The 22,602-nt window shown below is 38.2% G+C and overlaps 2 pseudogenes; both read right to left on the reverse strand.

Annotated features, from left to right (window-relative positions):
* Positions 1-4,800: 4,800 nt before the first annotated feature.
* On the reverse strand, positions 4,801-6,446 carry LOC149161897 (UDP-glycosyltransferase 72B1 pseudogene; annotated as a pseudogene).
* A 14,440-nt stretch (positions 6,447-20,886) lies between these two features.
* On the reverse strand, positions 20,887-22,376 carry LOC149161898 (UDP-glycosyltransferase 72B1 pseudogene; annotated as a pseudogene).
* Positions 22,377-22,602: the final 226 nt, after the last annotated feature.

Consider the following 22,602-nt stretch of genomic DNA (forward strand, 5'->3'; position numbering starts at 1 on the left):
TTCGCAAAAAAGGAAATCAGATGAGAAGCAAGTTTAAGAAAGCGAAACTCAAAAACTTTCAAAAGATTTTCTTTCAATCAAACCAAAAAGTCTTTTTCAAAGGAAAACTCTCAAAAAAAACTGACACTAATGATTGATAAACAAGCCACCAAACACTTTTGTGAATTGACACCTTCCAAATGATGAGAACTCAACAAAAATAAAATGTGTTCGAAATCGCTTTTGACAATCAAAAGCAGCAATGAAAGTCCAAGAAATCAAAAGACAAGTTTCAAGGAAATGGTAACAAACGACTTTCCCGAAACGAAGGAGCAAATGGTCATAAAAATGATTTCGTTAAGCAAACACAAATGTCATGAAAACAAAATGGACACAAAGATTTTAAGACAATCTTCCCACTCTGCCGAAACAGAGCAATCAAGATTCTTAAACAGAAACCTTGTGTGTCAAAAATCAATGACGCTTGCAATCAACGAAAAACAAGACTAGCACTCCTTATAACTAGAGAGAGTTCGAAACAAGATGCCCCCTGTTAAACAGAGAACTGTCACTGGGACTTGACTGCTTTAAACTGACCCAAACCACCAGACAGACATTCAGCAAAAGAAAAATTATAAATCTTGAAAATTATGTGATATACGCGCCTGCAATTATTTGCAGAATGCGTGTACACGCGACTGTAACTAAGGAAACCTGCGTATACACGGGTTTACTTAGTGCAACTTGCGTATATACGCTTCTGTAATCCAGAAAAAGTGCGTATATGAAGTGTTTCAAGAAAAATAAAAAACACAAACTGAAAAACTGGAAAAGCTTGGAGTTCAAGAAAATATCAGACAGTCAGAACCAACAAACAGAGGGACTGAGCCTTGATTGGCTTGAGGACTACCCAAACTAGGAACAACAAGAGTGTTGTCCCCAGCGGAGTCGCCAATTCTGGTTGAAGGGAAAGTACCCCTAGAGTCCTTTGGGCTTAGACTCTACCAGACTGAAAATTGCTTATACAAAGAAACACACACACACAGCCATCTTTTTTACTTTTAAGCAAATTCTAATGTTTAGGGTACATACCTAAGGTCCTACGTTCGAGAAGACCGTTAGGGTGCAAACCCTTCTTGGAGTTCCCTTCTTCTTTCTCTGACCTGCAAGACAAACAAATCAAAGAACACAACAGTACATGTATAGAAGTTTATGTATAAATCATCTTTATGCTATAAAGTTAGTTATAAAAAATCTTTAAGTAACTACTTTCATAAGAATTCAACACAAGAATCTCATAAGCATAAAGAAAGATTATTCGGGAACAAAGACGTGTTTCTTTATATATAAAGGCAAATAAAGTACATATATCGGAAAGATATCACCTGAACACCTTCAGCAGGCTCCAAGCAAGCTTCCTCCCGGATTCGTTCCAGCCTCCAGCCTTCAACAAGAGCTCCTTCCAAGTCTTACTCAATGATGATGTCAAGGATGAATGATCACCAATACACATGGAAACAAGGGTTTCCTATGCAAAATGGGGGAAGTGCAGAATGCACCAAGGACTTCAGACCTGGTCTAAGGGAAAAATCTCAGCATAATAATCTTGCTCTCCTTTCTCTCTCCCTTTGGCCTTCCCTTTGATGTCTTTTTATACCCTCTCCAAAGTAGTTTTTTAGTTAGGAGTTGGTTGGGAACAGTTGGGCCACGGGCACTAACAGGTGATCCAGCAGGTAAACCCGCGATCACCGCCCGAAAAAGAGGAAATTATATTTTTTTAAGTGTTTTAATAGATACACGCGGGTTGGGTATGACATACCCGCGTGTACACGCGTTTAACACAGGGCAAAGTCGCGTATAGGGAATAAAACACTGTTTTTTAAATTTTTGGACCAGGTCTGGAAGGAGGGGTTGCCCTAGGCCATAAGTGCAGCATCACAAACCATAAGAGTGAGATTTGGAGCTATAACAATTACCATTCGAACGGTACGTGTTCAGGACTACTCTTTTGAACTATAATGTAATTCCTGGTTTCAAGGAATTAATGGATAGATGCATTCAAGAAGAAACAAGGGAAGAAGAGCAAGAAATGCCCATGCCTAAAGGTCCTCCTACTGCCTTTTCTTCTCATGCTAAGAAAAGAAATAATTCTGGTACTAAATCAAAAGGAAAGGTTGGACCTAAGGGTGGAAGAAAAGGACGATGTTACATCTGCGATAAAGTAGGTCACTATGCAAGGGAGTGCCCTGATAGAAAGGACTCACACCAGGACAATGACCAAAATCCCTTTGATGGCAAATTAAAGGAATAACAAATTCAACAACAAAGGTAAGAGGAGGGCTGGGGATCGAGGAAGAGGACAACCATTCAAGAAGGCTAGAAAGTCCAGAATGTATTAAATGCACCTGACCTCAAAAGAACCGAATTCCAAGTAGAGAAAGAAGGTGTATGTCCGGGATGTGTCGAAGGAAAGATCAAAAAGGGACCATTCCCCTCAAGCCAAAGCAAGACCTCCGATATATTACAATTGGTTCACTCAGGCATATCTAAGGCTGGCATTAAGAGGGAGACTACTACACCACGTACTCCTGAGCAGAATGGTGTGGTGGGAAGGAAGAACCGCATGATTGTGGAAGTTGTCTGGTCCATGCTACATAATAAAAGACTTCTGAAGTTTCTATGGGCTGAAACTATAAACACTGCCGTATATGTACAAAATCGATGCCCTCATCAAGCATTGGGTTCCAAGACTCCTGAAGAAAAGTTCACCGGTAAGAAACCTGATGTTTCTCATTTTAGAATTTTTGGAAGCCCTGTATGTTTTCATGTGGCGAAAGAGAAAAGAAATAAATTGGGTGCATCTGGAAAGAAGGGAATTTTTGTGGGCTATGGTGAAAATACTAAAGGCTATAGAATCTATGTAGCCGGTCAAAGGGAAGTTGTAATTAGTCATGATGTCACCTTTGACGAAGATATGGCTCTCAGCAAGGTGAACAATCTTCCGACTTTGAGGAGCTCTCAAGAAGCCGACACCAGGGAACCGAAAGAAAAGGATGATGAATCAATGCCTGATGTAGAAGAACCCATGGATTCGATTGATCCTCCTCCACATGAACCTTCCTCTTCTAGGAAGAGGCCTTCATGGCTTAGGGGGCTACTTGATGATGTTGAAGGACATGCTGCACCCTGAGGAACCTTTCGTGAAAGTAAGAAACCTAATAGGTATCAGGGATACCTGACCATCATGAGCACGATCGTACAAAATGAGGCTTCTTCATTCTTAGATGCCGTCAAGCATCAAGTATGGAAGGATGCTATGACCGAAGAATATGAGTCTATCATGAAGAATGATGTTTGGGAAGAATATGAAGCTCTTGCTGGTCTTCTATCTTTTTGTGACTTTCTTGACTTACAAAAGCTTCAAATTTTTTGAGATTCGATAGTCATCATCGATCATGTACAGTCAAAACATATCATAAAAAATATCAATCTTACATGATGGATGAACATGATTGAGGCTTTATGGAGTTGCAGGAGGGACTACTCAATAATCCACATTGATAGGGATAAAAACAAGAGGGCAGATGCTTTATCTAAAAAGGGCCTTTCATCTCCACAAGATGTCTAGATGATGCAGATAACGGTGGACAACATCTCTTACCAGATCCAAGACTTTTGCATGCCGGGTACATAATTTTCTATTCATTGTTGTCTATCTGCTATGTATCTGATTGGCACTATTTAGATTTCCTTTTTCAAAAATATTCACATATATTTGGCATCTGGCTCTGATTACTGTCTATCTATTTTGCCTATATCTTATATTTCTCCATATGATCTATATGTAGCAGAACAGAAATAGTGATTTTGTCCATTCCACATTATGTGGTTTTGGTCCACATATATCAGCCATATCTCGTGGTTTCCAAAAATATTTTGCTGTACAATTTTCTTTAATGAATATAATACAAATATATAGTTTTTTTTCGTGCTGAAAAAAAAACAATTAATTGTTTAATTATATATAGTTTAAAGTTTTGAAATATAACTATTATTGAATAATGTTATTTGCAATGTTTATATATTTACAATAACTTTTAAAATGCTATAACGAAAATAATAAAAAAACATTTTAAATAACAAAAGAAAATCAAAATCATAATGTCATTTAATATTGTATCACTAAGCAAAAAGATCTCAAAATTTATAATAGTAAAATTATACCTAAAAACTCAAAATCTTCCCATCTTAATCTTATATTTATAAAAGTTACAAATTCCTTATGGTAAGCTGTAATTATATTAATGAGAGTAAATACAAAATGATAGTGCTGGCATGCATATCCAAAAGTTAAAAATTCTTTAACTTTATACTCTAGTTATATTAGAGTGAATACTCATGTTTAGAAAATAGTGATGTCGTATAAATTCAAGAGATTCAACGAAAAGAGAAATTAATTACATTATTCTAAATCTTATTTATATTAAAAAAAAACCCCTCATTTTGTAGAGTATTTACCCATCTTGAATAGTCCTATTGATATTCAAAAAAATCCTCATTTTGTAGGGTATTTACCCATCTTGAATGGTCCTATTGATATTCCGAAAATCCTCATTCCTCATTTTGTAGGGTATTTACCCATCTTGAATGGTCCTATTGATATTCCGAAAATCCTCATTTTGTAGAGTATTTACTCATCTTGAATGGTTGAAATGAGGGTACGTTGCTAAACCAGAATCTACATACATGAGTCTTAAACATCAAAGCATATAATAAAATAATTATAAAAATCGGAGAAAACAGCATTTCACTAGTCCCTCCGTCTGTGGCCTTTATGTGGTGGCGTACAATGTCCATAGGTCTCATATATTTTCCCTCACTTTATTCCTTTTTCTTCTAATCTAAGTAATATAAAACCATCATACTATGCAGGGCAAGGTGTTACATTGGGATTGATGAGAACTGTAGACTTACAGAATTTCTGACTGGAGTTTGTTCATCGCTACTGGAAAGGATGCGTTGGCTGCGTTCGTTCTCCAGTCAGACACTGCAGCGGCCATGGCTTTGTACGAACTGCCCCCTTCTTTCAACGCATTCATGGCCTTCTCCTTCAATTCTCTTGCTCTCGCCCTTACCCTCATCCCACTTTCTCCTTCCATCAACTCCCTAACTGCTCTCTCCACTTCTCCTCCCTTAACGAAATCATCGCTCTCCATCTTTGCTGCGATTGCCACCTTAAACTCTTTAATCAGTAGAAGCCTGTTTATTTTCTGTTCCGCAAAGAGAGGCCAACAGATAATCGGCACTCCATGTGAGATGCTCTCCAGGGCAGAATTCCAGCCACAGTGAGAAAGGAAACCGCCGGTGGATGGGTGAGCGAGAACATGAATCTGAGGCGCCCATGAAGCAACAACAAGTCCTCGGTCTCGGGTTCGACTCTCGAATCCCTCGGGTAACAGTTGGGAAAGCTCTGTTTCCTCGATGGACAGAAAGCTGCTGGACGGACTGCGGAGCACCCACAGAAAGCGATGTTGACTTGCTTCCAATCCCATGGCGAGTTCGGTCACCTGAGCCCTGGGCAGAGCGGCTCCGCTTCCGAAAGAAACGAAGAGAACCGAGGAAGGCGGCTGATTGTCTAACCACTTGAGGCAATCCGCCCGTCCGTTTTCCACAAGTTCATCGTTGAGTTGAAGCGGCGATGATGAGATGAGCGGCCCAACTGGATAAATGTGGGGCATTCGACGAATCTCCTCCGTGGGATTAGATATCTTTCCTTCCACAAGAGCTTTGATCGCTTCATGCTCTAGTTCCTCGAACGTGTTTACCAAAATGCCCGTTACTTCCCACAGACGTAAGCAATGGTTGAGGATCCAGTAAAAGCTTTCATCCGACCTGTCCTGAAAGGGAGTCGGCATATCACTGCCAGGGATCGGCGGAATGCCCGGTAACACTATTGGAAAATCTACATCCTTAAACGAAATTGGGATCTCCGAGACAAGCTTGGGAAGAGATAACGTGACTGAAAGCATAGAAGCAGCGGAAGTGTAGAATACGTATGTGGGTATACAGAGCTCGGCGGCCACATCGAACATAGTGGAGCAGAAAACTTCAGTGATGAAAGCAGAGACGGGAGGGACAGAGTGGACGAGGGATGTTAGAACATTTTTCACTGATCCTTTCGATTTCTCCAAAAGTTTAGATATGTAAGTTGCTATTTTCAGATATTGTGCGCCCTCGATCTCCTCCTCCGGCAGCTCGATGATGTTGATGTCGAGACCCGAGGACGCCAGGGGCTCCGAATAAGCAGCCATGAGACCAGGTGAGAACATCCATTTGCTGGTGATGAAGGTGATGGAGAGTCCATGGCTCCTGGCGAGGCGTTTGGCCAGTTCAGCGATAGGAATGAGATGGCCCATTCCCGCGCAGGGAAAGATAGCAACGTGGGGCTTACGGCTTTCCATGGGTGTTCAGGGTAACAGGGAAGAGTTTGATCTGTTTGTAATGGGTATCTCGCTTCGCTCCGTACATATCATATTATTCCGCCGCCCCACGCCTTCCATTCCATTCTCTCCTCAGCGAAGATGAGGTAAACGTCATCGCTTCCGTAAGCAAGCTTGAAATCGTGGGATGACGAGTCTTTAAGTATGTCATGCTTCAGAAAAAAACACTGACCGAGTCTTTAAATATAAAAGATTATATGACATTATTGAAACATATTATTATGTAATTTATGTTGATTTGATCATTTTTAATTTTTCTGATTTAATTATTTGTATGGCTTAGATTTTATTATACTCAAAGTACTGTACGTGTGTCATGGATTATGTCATACTTAAAAAAAATTGTCAAGAATAATGTCCAAATAAATAAGAACAAATTATAAACCTATAAAACATAAATTATATTTATAAATTTTAATATTGTGAATATTTTTATTTTAAAATTATTATGAAATAGAATATAAAATATAATATACATAAAATAGAAATTATATTTATAAGTTTTATTAGTGTCATTTTTTTATTTTAAAATTATAATGAAATAGAATATAAACAATTAAAATTATAATGAAATAGAATATAAACCATAGAAAAATGGTACAATATTTTATTTTCTAACTGTTTAATTTGCTAAATAATTTGAGAAAATATATAAAACAATTTAGATAAGTTATAATAATAATAAAATAATAGGTATAACAACAATAAAACTATTTTTAAATTGAGAGTCGTATGTATAGGGTGGACACTCCACTTACCATCAAGGATAAACTTATCATCAAGGATAAAGAAGTCAAACAAAAGATAATAAGAGAGTGTTGGGAATGAGAATAAATAGATAGGGATAAAAATTCATTGGAGGAAAATTGAATCCAAATTAATAAATTAATTAAATATAAGGAAATGTATTAACAAGTTGAAGAAAATGGGAATGAGTTAAAATAAAAGAGATGAAAATGAACTAAGGAAGACAAAAATAAAAAATTAAGGAGCAAAAGAAGGGACAAAGAAGCTAAGCAAGATAATGAGAGAGAGTGGGAATGAGAAACTTAGGATACAGAATCATTGAGGGAGAATTTAAGACAAGTTAACAAATTAATTACTAAATTAAAAATAAAGATAGGCATTGCCTATAGAGGCCACAATTTCGTCTAGGCAATGAATTTATCGCCAAAATTCGACATTTTGATTTTTCAGGAAATCTAACTGTGGTAGTGTTTAAATCAATTTTTTGATAGCAGAAATGGATTTAGCACCATCAAGAACCATTGGGGCACCCAAAATACTAAAGCTTGACAACTATAACCTATATTTTCAAAAATTTCTGCCAGATTTTCTTAAAATCATGCCAGAATCTCTATTGTTTTCTCGGTGAAATTGTGGCATGTTTAGACTATGCAACAAAGATATAAATTAAATTAAAAGAGATTAAAAGGACCTAAGGATTAAAGGAAAAAATGGATCCATAATTAAGGAACAAGTGAACAAAGAGAGGGGGTGGGGGAGAAGAGGACAATTTTTTTGAAGTGAATAGGGGAAAGCAAAAGAATAAGAGATGAAAGGGTGAAGGAGGAGGATAAGAAAAAATGGGTTGAGAGGAAAGGAGGGAAGACAAGCAAACTAAGGAAATTATTGACTGAGGAGGTGAATCATAGGTTTCCAAGAATGATTGAGTTTGTATCCATCTTCACCATTGAAATTATTTGGGTGTTTTTTAATATCAACAACTTCTCGGATAATTCAAGTGGTATAGAAGGGTTTTAAAGTAACTATTTTAGTATCCCTGAAGCAAATGAGGTGGTTATATTTATGTGAATGTTTCTTGATAATTGATTTGGTAATGCGATTTTGATTGGTGTCAACAACATTTTCTTTGAGGCATGTTTGGAGGGATCTACTTGTTTGGACAACATAGGATTTTCCATGGGAGCAAGGGATTTGATAAACATTTGAGCCAAGCATTGGATCTAATCTATATTTAATAGGTTTCAAGAGGTGATTGAGGGTTTTACAGGGTTTAAATAAAGTTTGATTATTCTTTTTAGAAATAGTACCATGTATGTAGGGAAAAGAGATGCAAGATATGGGCGAGGGTGGGAAGTGGGGGGGTGCAGGCAAGGGGAGGTTAAGGATTTGGGTTGAGAATTACGGTTTGGCTTGAAGGCTCTATGAATTTGTGAGGAGGCGTAAACACTAGTTCTGAAGGCTTTAGATAAGTGAGCATTTTCCTGAACAATGAATTAAGGTGCAAAGATTCGAAAGGCTCTGGTGACTAGGGTTTTTAAAGCAACACCTTTTTGTGCAGGATGATGGGGGGAATGGGTATGAAGGTATCTGTCGATATGGGTCCTTTTTCAATAAAATTGGTATGTAAGGGTACCATTAGGTTGATGGGAGACAAGAACATCAAGGAAGGGAACATAATTGTCATTATGGATTTCCGTGGTAAATTGGATGCAGGGAGAAATGTTGTTGAGATGGTTTAGGAAGGATGTAAGGGCAGGACGACCATGAGGCCAAATGACAAAAGTGTCATCAACATAACAATACCGACACTTGGGTTTAAAGGGAGAACTTTTAAGAGCTAATTCTTCAAAATTCTCCATGAAGATGTTAGCTATAATAGGGGATAATGAGGAACCCATCATTGTGCCTTCATTTTGTTCATATCAGGTACCTTTAAACATAAAAAAACTAAAGGAGAGGAAAATGTTGATGACATTAAGAGTTTTAGAGTCTACAAGATTGGAAAGGATGTTATAGGCCTCATGGACGTGAATCTTAGTGAATAAAGAAACTACATCAAAGCTAACCATAATATCGTTGGGATCCAGGACAAAGAGATGGGTTTTTAGGATAAAATCGTTGGAGTATTTGATAAAGGAGGAGGAATTTCCTACAAAGGGTTGGAGTTTGGAGGCTAAGAAATGAGAAAGTGCATGAATAGGAGCATTAACAACATTGTTTATTGTACGAAATGGGATATCATTTTTACGGATTTTGGGTTTCCCATAGATCTTAGAGGTCTAGGAAGTGTGGGGCATTAATCGTTTTTGGGTGTTGGAATATAAAGAGGAGGATTTTATAGTTTTGGTGATCAAATTAGTAATGGTGTTGATGGGGTTCTTGGGGAGAGGCCTATAAGATGGGGAAGATAGGAGGTCAAGGATTTTGGAATCATAATCATAGGTGTTCATGGGAACCGTAAAATTTCCTTTATCAACTTTGAGCAAGATGATATCAAAGTTATCATTGAGGAAACTAATGGCTAAAAGCTCATCTTTAGGAAGACTAGGCTCAAGTGGTTTGGATTGTCGAAGAATTCTACCACAATCTTGCTAAATTTAATCATCCTCATGTGGGGGGAGATGAAAAATAATAATTTCAATAGAAAATAAAATTTCTTCTTTCGAAATCTGGTGGGGAGCAAGGGCGAAGTTGAAACCTCTCTCAAGGAGACTCATGATTGGGGAGTCCAAGATTACAGAAGGTAGATTAATAACACAGGGAGGAAGGGAAGGGGAAGGGGAAGAGGGGGGGGGGGGGGGGGGGCGGGGGCCTGGGAATGGGAGATATTGGCATACTTGCAGAATTTTGGATATTATTAATATTAATATTATTAGTATTATTATTAGTATTATATGGGCTATGGATGTGATTATTATGACTATGATTATTAATATTATTAACGCTACTATGAGTATTAAAAGATAATTATGATAATTAGTATTGTTGTTATTAATTATGGTATTATTATTTGTAGTATACCTAGGGGGGATAATATGGGGTACAAAGAAAGGTACCCAAGGGAATAATGTAATAATGGGATGAGCCATAGTAATAAATAAGGTGGTTAACTCGTATCATGTAAGGGACCAAAAGTAGTTAGCAATAATGTAATAAGCCCATGGTATTAAATAAATGGTACTGAGGGAACCATGGTAATGACCCATGGTATTGTATGTATGAGGCCTATATAGAGGCTAGAGACTCCTCATTGAGAGATGTCAAGGATTATTATATGAACATGCATATGGTTTGTGGAGTGTTCTCCTTCCTTAAGGAGTGAATGTATGGTGTTCCCCTACCTTAAGGGTTTGATCAATAAAGTGAAGCATTTCTATATATATTCAGATCTAGTAATTTCTTGGGTTTATTTATATTGTCATATATTTTCAAATTAGAGCTATAACAAGTAGTATCAAAGCACTTTCTTGGGAAAAGTGGAGAATATTTTTTTATTTTTGTAGGAATTTTTTGGGGCGGCAAGTTCGCAGATCAGATCTGTACATTTTGGTGCAAATCTACAGAATCTAATTGCAGATCTGGGTTGTTGGTGAAAAAATACCCAATTTGAAAAAAAAATCGGCCGAATCAAAGTCCAAATGAGGGAGATATTGCTGATTTAAAAATCAGTTGGGTTGCAAACATTTTTTGGGGCAAAGAGTTTGTAGAGTAGATCTGTATGTTCTAGTGAAAAATATACAAAATCTAATTGCTGCTCTGGATTGTTCATGAAAAAATACCCAAGTTCAAAAAAAAAATCGGCTAAATTGGAGTCCGGATGAGGGAGATATTGCCGATTTAAAAATCAGTTGGGTTGCAAACATTTTTTTGGGGCGGCGAGTTTGCGGAGTAGATCTATACGTTCTGGGACTTGCAATTTTTTTGTCAAATTGACATTTATAAGATTCTTCTTGCAACAAGGATTTATAGACACAATGATCTTCTCCTTCTGAAGCAATCCATGAACCTGCAATAAGGAGATACCAGTACGAAATAACCCCACATGTTTGTCATTATCTTGTTTTCTGGCATGAGACCATTTGTCTAAAAGTAATTTTTCAAATTCCTCATTTGAAAGGTTGTACAACTTCTTTCTCTGAACTAAGCTAAACAATTTGGCAGCCTCATCTTCCATATTAGTCGCTATGAAAAGTTTCCAATGTTTTGCCCATAATGACTTTTGATATGAATTCTCCAATAGTAGGACCATTATCTTTTCCTGTAAAACATAGAACCGCCATGAAGAGGGTTTTGAAAAGAAAACGCTTACTTGGCAAAAATTTGAAATGGCCACAATTCTGTCAATATTGCTCAGAATCCCTATTATGACCTGTTTTCAGAAATGGAACAACCATTATGCATCTTCCCATATGATAGAAATCCTGATCTAGGTACTGGAATTTCTAATTTGTGCTGCACTTGTCCTGCCATCACAAAGAATTTCTGAAAAAATAGCTGATTTTAAATCAGCGATATCTCCATCATCCGAACTCCAATTCGACTGATTTTTTTTTTTGAACTTGGGTATTTTTTCACAAACAATCTAGATCTGCAATTAGATTCTGCAGAATTTGCACCAGAACACATAGATCTTCTCCACAAACTTGCCACCCCGAAAAAATGTCTGCAACCCAACTAATTTTTAAATCAACAATATCTCCCTCATCCGGACTCCGATTCGGCCGATTTTTTTTTAACTTGGGTATTTTTTCACAAACAATCCAGATCTGCAATTAGATTTTGCATATTTTGCACCAGAACATACAGATCTACTCTACAAACTCACCTCCTCGAAAAATGTCTGCAACCCAACTGATTTTTAAATCAGCAATATCTCCCTCTTCTAGACTCCGATTAGTCTGATTTTTTTTTCAAATTGGGTATTTTTTCACCAACAACCCAGATCTGCAATTAGATTCTATATATTTTGCACCAAAATGTACAGATTCGATCTGCAAACTCGCATCCCCAAAACATTCCTGCAAAAATAAAAAAATATTCTCCACTTTGCCCAAGAAAGTGCTTTGGTACCACTTGTTATAGATCTGATATGAAAATGTAAGACAATGAAAATAAACTCAAGAAATAACAAGATCTGAATATAGATAGAAATTCTTCACTTTATTAATATCAAACCCTTAAGGTAGGGCAACATCATACATTCACTTCTTAAGGAAGGAGAACACTCTACAAACCATATGCATGTTCATACAATATTCCTTGACATCTCTCAATGGGGAGTCTCTAGCCTCTATATAGGCCTCATACATACAATACCATGGGTCATTACCATGGTTCCCTTAATACCATCTATATAATACCATGGGCTTATTACATTATTGCTAACTACTTGTGGTCCCTTACATGATACAGGTTAACCACCTTATTTATTACTATGGCCCATCCCATTATTACATTATTCCCTTGGGTACCTCCCTTTGTACCCCATATTATCCACCTTAGGTATACTACATTATTAATGTTAAGATGGTAGTTACTATTATTATTACTACGATAATCATGATCAATATTATTGTTATTGATCATAGGGTGATTTTTATTATTATTACTAAGAAGGTTATTAATATTATCATAATTTATCATAATTGGACATATTATTGGGAGTAATATTAAAGGGAACTAACAGTGGGGTATCACTATTAGAGAAAAAGCTTGAGAGAAGGTTAGAATAATTTTTAATATGGTCATTATTATTATATTTTATAAAACAATAGGGGGATAATAAAAATTAATATTATCAATAACCAAATGGTTGGGAGGGGATGAATTAAATGGAGAAATATGATTTATTCTAGGGAAGATGGCTAAGAAATTGCGTGAAGCATGGTGTGAGTAGGTTGTACAGGTTGGAGAAAAGAGGGGGGATTATAATGCTAAAAGGATCATATGTTAGGGAGCTAGAGAGGTGAGGGTAGGAGGGTGGATCAAACATACTATGGGTTGGGGGCATGGAATGAAGAGGTAATCTTAGAGGATGTTGCACTTGCGATGAAGCAACTAGGATAAAAAGCCACAACATTAGAGAAGGATCCAATGGGATAGGTAGTCGTGGTGCTTGAGAAACCACTGAGTTGGATAGTCATGGTGTTAAGGATCTAGGGCATTGGAACGTGGGGTTGCAAATGCAAAAACATCATTGGGTGCATTGAAATGGAAATCCAATAGAGATGTAAACCAACGGGAGGAAGGGTGCGAAGGAGGGGAGGAGTATGGGGAAGGACCTCACACTGGCTAGGTGAAATGAAAGAGATCTGATCAAGAGTAGTGGGGAATCACACAGAAGAAGATGGATTGGAGTAAGTAGAGGAATGAGGAGGAGATCTAATGAAATAAATGATATGTTTAGATGGAATATTGACATGAAGTAGGGGGGAGTTAGGAAAAAGATGGTGGCTAGGAGGATCAATCGTTCGAAACTTGGAGAAAAGGTGATTACATTTTTTAATTTGTTTAACAGAGCTGGAAGCAAAAGTTTTCGAGGTTGAATAAAGTGGCATGCTTTCAATGCTATCTCATAGATAAGAGTAGAAAATAGAGCTAATATTTAAATGGAGATGAAAATATTTGAGAGAGAGATGATTAAGAGCTGACTTAATGAAATTAATTTCAACTCAAAGAATAACTTGGCTAGCACTTATGGATATGAATGTAAGATTATGCCTTTTGGGATGGGATTGGCGAAACTAAGTGAAATTGGGAAAGATGGAGGCATCCACGTATGATTTTGGAAAAAATGAGATGAAGAACTCTCTTTGCTATTTTGTTGCAAAACTTCTTAAAGATCCTTATGTCTCGAAGTCAATCCTCTCCATGGAGGTTAAGAATATGTAAATGCAACTTTCCATAGTTTTTCATGTTGGATATTACTTCTGAATATAAAATATGTGTGAGAAAAAGTTGTGTTCGACATTTTGGGCAGACAGTTCACTCATCATTAGGGACAAAGAAGCCAAACAAAAGATAATAAGAGAGTGTTGTGAATGAGAATAAATAGATAGGGATAAAGAGTTTTTGGGGAAAAATTTAAGCAAATTTAGAAAAAAATGAGTAAAGATAAGGAAAAGAATTAATTGTTGGAAGAAAATGGGAATAAATTAAAATAAAAGAGATGAAAATGACCTAAGGATGAAAAAAGGAAGAAAAAGTTCAAAAATTAAAGAGCAAGAGAAGGGACAAAGAAGCCAGAGGAAGATAAAAAGAGAGATCAGGAATGAGAAAATATTAGGATAGAGAGTCATTGAGGGAGAACTTAAAACAAATTAATAAATTACAGATAAAGATATAAATTAAATTAAAAGAGAGGGAGGAAATTGATCAAGAATTAAAGAACAAGTGAACAAAGAGAGGGGGGAGGGACAATGAGGAGAGGAAAAAAAATTGGAAGGAAAGAGAATAAAGGAAAGGGATAAAATAAGAGATGAATGGGTGAAGGAGAAGGATAAGAAAAAATGGGTTGGGGGGAAGGAGGGAAATAAAGCAAACTAAGGAAATTATTGACTAAGGTGGTGAATCGTAGGTTTCCAAGAATGGATGAGTTTGTAGCCATCTTCACGGTTGAAATTATTTCGATGTTTTTCAATTTGAACAACTTCTTAGAGGATTCAAGTGGTATAGAAGGGTTTTGAAGCCAAGATTTTTGTAGACACCAAAGAAAATGAGGTGGTTATATTTATGCGAATGTTCCTCGATGGATGATTTGGTAGTGCAACTACGATTATGATTGGTGTCAGCAACATGTTCTTTGAAGCAAGTTTGGAGGGATCTACCTGTTTGACCAATATGATATTTTCCATAGGAGTATGGGATCTGATAAAGACCTGAGCCAGGCATCGGATCAAATCTATCTTTAATAGGTTTGAAGAAGTGCTTGAGGGTTTTATAAGGTTTAAATAATGTTTGGATATTCATTTTAGAAAGAATTTTGGAGATACAATCAATGGTACCATGTATGTATGGCAAAGAGATGTAGGCTATGGGTGGGGCTTAGGGGGAGGGAATTTAGGATTTGGTGTAACAATCATGGTAAAAATTCATGTAAAAAAAACTTAAGACCAAGGTCATGGGACACGTATTCCAAGTTTAATGGTGGGAAAAGAATCCTAGTGGGTGTTCATTTCAATTATTGTGGCTAAAGGAAAATGACAAAGGCTTTGGATAGCAAAAATGGATTTTTTGGAAATTTATTTATCAAAATGAAATAAATTAGGAGAAAAGGAAGGTGAAAGGTCGCAGGATGCATGTGAGGACGAAAATGAAGGAAGCTAGAGGAAATTGAAGAAAATAGAGGCCTCATTGATAAAAAGGCTTATGAGGACCAATTCATAGACTTTTGTCAGTTCAATTTTCGAGCTCTCTCTCTATTCTCTCTCTCTCTCGTACTCTTGGACACCTAAAGTTTTCCTGGAGCACTTCAACATTGGATTAAGGAAAGCAAAGAAGGAAAAGTGAAGCAAATATCAAGCAAGTAAGAGCAGGATCAAGCATCTACAATAAGATTATTTGTAGGTATCAATGTATGATTTCCTTGCTAGTTCTGGCATGCATGGGTATACATGTGTGTTCTTGGTTCTCTTGCTGTCATGGGCATGGGTTTTTCCAAGTGTGACATTATTCTTCAGCATTATCTTGCCATTTTCAGATAGCCATGATGTGATGGCGTTCTCATGTTTTGGTTGAGTTAGATTGTGGGATGGATTTGAAACTCAATGAGGTGGTATCTAAAAGAAAAAACACATGGCCTAGTGATCCCTGAATTAGACTATGGATTGCGGTGAAGCCTTAACCTAGTAACCCCTGAACCAGACTGTGGATTGCGATAAAGCAATTTTTTTTGTTACCACGGCGGGCCTAGAAACCCTTGATCGGTGAATGTTAGGATATATGGTAAATCCTAGAGGTGGGTGCCCTCGATCAGGCCTAAGGATCAATGGCCAGTGAATGGCAGGATATATGGTTGTTAAAATTGGCAACCAGGGAAAAACTTCATGTGGGTCATCTTATTCATGGCTGATAATATTTTTATTAGATTCCTCTTGTCGAGAGGTGTAGGATTGATATAAAGATCATCCGATTCCGATAAGTATTCATGGAGATATGAATTTATTTTGGTTATGGAATTATTATCAAGCCAACCTACAACTCATGTAGGCTCAGAAGTCCAACAGTCACATCTATTCACCCACCAACATTGTGTATAAATATAAGAGGACTTTTCCTCATTTGAACTCACTCATCTCATCACATCTCTCTCTATCTACTGCGCAGAAATGAGTCTCTTCTCTACTGCGCAAAAAAGGGTCTCTTTCTCACACATGTGAAGCTGAAAATTGTTGGAACTGAAGCTGCAACTACAGAAGTAAAGATTGAATTGAGTGGCCTAGAAGATCTCCTCTTTAGAAATACACTATAGTTCCATCTAGATCTCCTCTGAAAGACGAAAATTTTGGTGGTGGAATGAAGTCAATCCGACGAACGGTTTGCAAGATATCGATTGCCCTAGTTTGAAGTCGGAAACTGCTGAAATTGAAGCTGCAACTACAGAAGTAAAGATTGACCTGTGTGGCCTAGAATATCTCCTCATCTGAACTGTGCTGTAGGTTCATCTGAACCTACTCTAGAAGCGGAAACTTTTGGTGGTGGAATGAAGTCAATCTGACGGTCGGTTTGTGAGATATCGTCTGCCTTAGTTTGATAATGAAGCTACTAATGCTGATGCTGCTAATCTAGGGTTTGCTACTGCTGATATGAATCAGATTTATTGTACTCTTTCTCTCTGCTAAATTATTGAAGATAAAAGAAGATTTGATCAAAGGGTTTCCCCACACATTGTGGGGTTTGTCCCTGGCTAGCTGCCACATCTTATGTCTCTTGTCTTTGCTTGTTTTCTGTCGATCGTTTAATGTTCTATCTGCACTTTACTTTATGTACATGTGATTGCTAATCTGTGGAATATAATAAGAAAAAGAAGTAAACTGTTATAAGCATAGAACATACCATAACTCAACATGTATCAGAGCTGAGGTGAAGACAAAGCCCGAGCAAGAGCAAGAGCAATCACTGAAGAGAAGATTGGCAAGGCTATCCTAAAAGAACTATGGGGTCCTCAACACTCTTTCCTGCCGAAGACAAGCTCTGTGAGAAAGATGACTATCACGCATGGAAGATGTCTATCGATCTAACCCTAGAAGATCCAGGAGTGCTGGACCATGTAAGAGGCAATATTGTTGAGCCTCCATCAAATGCATCCGCTGCTGCATGGAACAAATGGAAAACCAAAGAAGTCAAAATAGAAGATCATCCGGGACTCTATCGACAAGCACTTGGTGGCCTACATCTCTGAACTGGACACCTCCAAGGAAATCTACGATAGACTGGGAAATGGCACTCACGACTCTTGGAGGATTACCATCCGAATGGTACGTGTTCAGGACTACTCTTCTGAACTATAATGTAATTCCTGGTTTCAAGGAATTAATGGCTAGATGCATTCAAGAAGAAACAAGGGAAGAAGAGCAAGAAATGCCCATGCCTAAAGGTCCTCTTACTGCCTTTTCTTCTCATGCTAAGAAAAGAAATAATTCTGGTACTAAATCAAAAGGAAAGTCTGGACCTAAGGGTGGAAGAAAAGGACGATGTTACATCTGCGATAAAGCAGGTCACTATTCAAGGGAGTGCCCTGATAGAAAGGACTCACACCGGGACAATGACCAAAATCCCTTTGATGGCAAATCAAAGGAATAACAAATTCAACAGCAAAGGTAAGAGGAGAGCTGGGGATCGAGGAAGAGGACAACCATTCAAGAAGGCTAGAAAGTCCAGAATGTATTAAATGCACCTGACCTCAAAAGAACCGAGTGTCCATCTCGGCAATGGAAGACAAAGGCTACAAGGTAACCTTTAGCGATGGCAAGCTACGCATATGGAAAAATAATGTTAAAGATGCCTTTACTCTTGGGTTCCAAGTTGATTCATTATATCAGGTCGATGGAAGTCCGCTAGGTGTCATGTCTTGTGACACAACTCTTCAGTCCAAACTTTGGCATCGGAGGTTTGCCCACCTTCATTACAAAGCTCTACCCGATGTAAGACAGATGGTAACAAGGATGCCCGAATTCCAAGTAGAGAAAGAAGGTGTATGTCCGGGATGTGTTGAAGGAAAGCTCAAAAGGGGACCATTCCCCTCAAGCCAAAGCAAGACCTCCGATATATTACAATTGGTTCACTCAGGCATATCTAAGGCTGGCATTAAGAGGGAGACTACTACACCACGTACTCCTGAGCAGAATGGTGTGGTGGGAAGGAAGAACCGCATGATTGTGGAAGCTGTCCGGTCCATGCTACATAATCAAAGACTTCTAAAGTTTCTATGGGCTGAAACTACAAACACTGCTGTATATGTACAAAATCGATGCCCTCATCAAGCATTGGGTTCCAAGACTCCTGAAGAAAAGTTCACCGGTAAGAAACCTGATGTTTCTCATTTTAGAATTTTTGGAAGCCCTGTATATTTTCATGTGCCGAAAGAGAAAAGAAATAAATTGGGTGCATCTGGAAAGAAGGGAATTTTTGTGGGCTATGGTGAAAATACTAAAGGCTATAGAATCTATGTAGCCGGTCAAAGGGAAGTCGTAATTAGTCATGATGTCACCTTTGACGAAGATATGGCTCTCAGCAAGGTGAACAATCTTCCGACTTTGAGGAGCTCTCAAGAAGCCGACACCAGGGAACCGAAAGAAAAGGATGATGAATCAATGCCTGATGTAGAAGAACCCATGGATCCGATTGATCCTCCTCCACATGAACCTTCCTCTTCTAGGAAGAGGCCTTCATGGCTTAGGGGGCTACTTGATGATGTTGAAGGACATGTTGCACCCCGAGGAACCTTTCGTGAAAGTAAGAAACCTAATAGGTATCAGGGATACCTGACCATCATGAGCACGATCATACAAAATGAACCTTCGTCATTCTCAGATGCCGTCAAGCATCAAGTATGGAAGGATGCTATGACCGAAGAATATGAGTCTATCATGAAGAATGATGTTTGGGAAGAATATGAGGCTCTTGCTCGTCTTCTATCTTTTTGTGACTTTCTTGACTTACAAAAGCTTCAAATTTTTGGAGATTCGATAGTCATCATCGATCATGTACAGTCAAAACATATCATAAAAAATATCAATCTTACATGATAGATGAACAGGATTGAGGCTTTATGGAGTTGCAGGAGGGACTACTCAATAATCCACATTGATATGGATAAAAACAGGAGGGCAGATGCTTTATCTAGAAAGGGCCTTTCATCTCCACAAGATGTCTAGATGATGTAGATAACGGTGGACAACATCTCTTACCAGATCCAAGACTTTTGCATGCCGGGTACATAATTTTCTATTCATTGTTGTCTATCTAGTATGTATCTGATTGGCACTATTTAGATTTCCTTCTTGAAAAATATTCACATATATTTGGCATCTGGCTCTGATTACTGTCTATCTATTTTGCCTATATCTTATATTTCTCCATATGATCTATATGTAGCAGAACAGAAATAGTGATTTTTTCCATTCCACATTATGTGGTTTTGGTCCACATATATCAGCCATATCTAGTGGTTTCCAAAAATATTTTGCTGTACAATTTTCTTTAATGAATATAATACAAATATATAGTTTTTTTTCGTGCTGAAAAAAAACAATTAATTGTTTAATTATATATAGTTAAAGTTTTGAAATATTTCTATTATTGAATAATGTTATTTTCAATGTTTATATATTTACGATAACTTTTAAAATGCTATAATGAAAATAATGAAAAAACATTTTAAATAGTAAAATAAAATCAAAATCATAATGTCATTTAATATTGTATCACTAAACAAAAAGATCTCAAAATTTATAATAGTAAAATTATACCAAAAACTCAAAATCTTCCCATCTTAATCTTACATTTATAAAAGTTACAAATTCCTTATGGTAAGCTGTAATTATATTAATGAGAGTAAATACAAATGATAGTGCTGGCATGCATATCCAAAAGTTAAAAATTCTTTAACTTTATACTCTAATTATATTAGAGTGAATACTCATGTTTAGAAAATAGTGATGGCGTATAAATTCAAGAGAGTCAAGGAAAAGAGAAATTGATTACAGTATTCGAAATCTTATTTATATTAAAAAAACCCCTCATTTTGTAGAGTATTTACCCATATTGAATAGTCCTATTGATATTCAAAAAAATCCTTTTTTGTAGGGTATTTACCCATCTTGAATGGTCCAATTGATATTCCGAAAATCCTCATTTTGTAGAGTATTTACTCATCTTGAATGGTTGAAATGAGGGTACGTTGCTAAACCAGAATCTACATACATGAGTCTTAAAAATCAAAGCATATAATAAAATAATTATAATAATCGGAGAAAACAGCATAACATAACCCATTTGCCAGGGGTTCACTAGTCACTCCGTCTGTGGCTTTTATGTGGTGGCGTACAGCGTCCATAGGTCTCATATATTTTCCCTCACTTTATTCCTGTTTCTTCTAATCTATGTAATATAAAACCATCATACTATGCAGGGCAAGGTAGGATTGATGAGAACTGTAGACCTACAGAATTTCTGACTGGAGTTTGTTCATCGCTGCTGGAAAGCATGCGTTGGCTGCGTTTGTTCTCCAGTCAGACACTGCAGCGGCCATGGCTTTGTACGAACTGCCCCCTTCTTTCAACGCATTCATGGCCTTCTCCTTCAATTCTCTTGCTCTCGCCCTTACCCTCACCCCACTTTCTCCTTCCATCAACTCCCTAACTGCTCTCTCCACTTCTCCTCCCTTTACGAAATCATCGCTCTCCATCTTCGCTGCGATCGCCACCTTAAACTCTTTAATCAGTAGAAGCCTGTTTATTTTCTGTTCCGCAAAGAGAGGCCAACAGATAATCGGCACTCCATGTGAGATGCTCTCCAGGGCAGAATTCCAGCCACAGTGAGAAAGGAAACCGCCGGTGGATGGGTGAGAGAGAACATGAATCTGAGGCGCCCATGAAGCAACAACAAGTCCTCGGTCTCGGGTTCGACTCTCGAATCCCTCGGGTAACAGTTGGAAAGCTGTGTTTCCTCGATGGACAGAAAGCTGCTGGACGGACTGCGGAGCACCCACAGAAAGCGATGTTGACTTGCTTCCAATCCCATGGCGAGTTCGGTCACCTGAGCCCTGGGCAGAGCGGCTCCGCTTCCGAAAGAAACGAAGAGAACCGAGGAAGGCGGCTGATTATCTAACCACTTGAGGCAATCCGCCCTTCCGTTTTCCACAAGTTCATCGTTGAGTTGAAGCGACGATGATGAGATGAGCGGCCCAACTGGATAAATGTGGGGCATTCGACGAATCTCCTCCGTGGGATTAGATATCTTTCTTTCCACAAGAGCTTTGATCGCTTCATGCTCTAGTTCCTCGAACGTGTTTACCAAAATGCCCGTTACTTCCCACAGACGTGAGCAATGGTTGAGGATCCAGTAAAAGCTTTCATCCGACCTGTCCTGAAAGGGAGTCGGCATATCACTGCCAGGGATCGGCGGAATGCCCGGTAACACTATTGGAAAATCTACATCCTTAAACGAAATTGGGATCTCCGAGACAAGCTTGGGAAGAGATAACGTGACTGAAAGCATAGAAGCAGCGGAAGTGTAGAATACGTATGTGGGTATACAGAGCTCGGCGGCCACATCGAACATAGTGGAGCAGAAAACTTCAGTGATGAAAGCAGAGACGGGAGAGGCAGAGTGGGCGAGGGATGTTAGAACATTTTTCACTGATCCTTTCGATTCCTCCAAAAGTTTAGATATGTAAGTTTCTATTTTCAGATGTTGTGCGCCCTCGATCTCCTCCTCCGGCAGCTGGATGATGTTGATGTCGAGACCCGAGGACGCCATGGACTCCGAATAAGCAGCCATGAGACCAGGCGAGAACATCCATTTGCTGGTGATGAAGGTGATGGAGAGTCCATGGCTGCTGGCGAGGCGTTTGGCGAGTTCAGCGACAGGAATGAGATGGCCCATTCCCGCGGAGGGAAAGATAGCCACGTGGGGCTTACGGCTTTCCATGGGTGTTCAGGGTAACAGGGAAGAGTTTGATCGGTTTGTAATGGGTATCTCGCTTCGCTCCGTACATATCATTTTATTCCGCCGCCCCACGCCTTCCATTCCATTCTCTCCTCAGCGAAGATGAGGTAAACGTCATCACTTCCGTAAGCAAGCTTGAAATCGTGGGATGACGAGTCTTGAAATGTGTCATACTTAAAAAAAATACTGACGAGTATTTAAATATAAA

This window comes from Pinus tabuliformis, chromosome 5_2 (assembly GCF_031772625.1).
Source record: "Pinus tabuliformis cultivar Carrire ecotype Pingquan chromosome 5_2, CPIR1, whole genome shotgun sequence".
Classification (NCBI taxonomy): Eukaryota; Viridiplantae; Streptophyta; class Pinopsida; order Pinales; family Pinaceae; genus Pinus; species Pinus tabuliformis.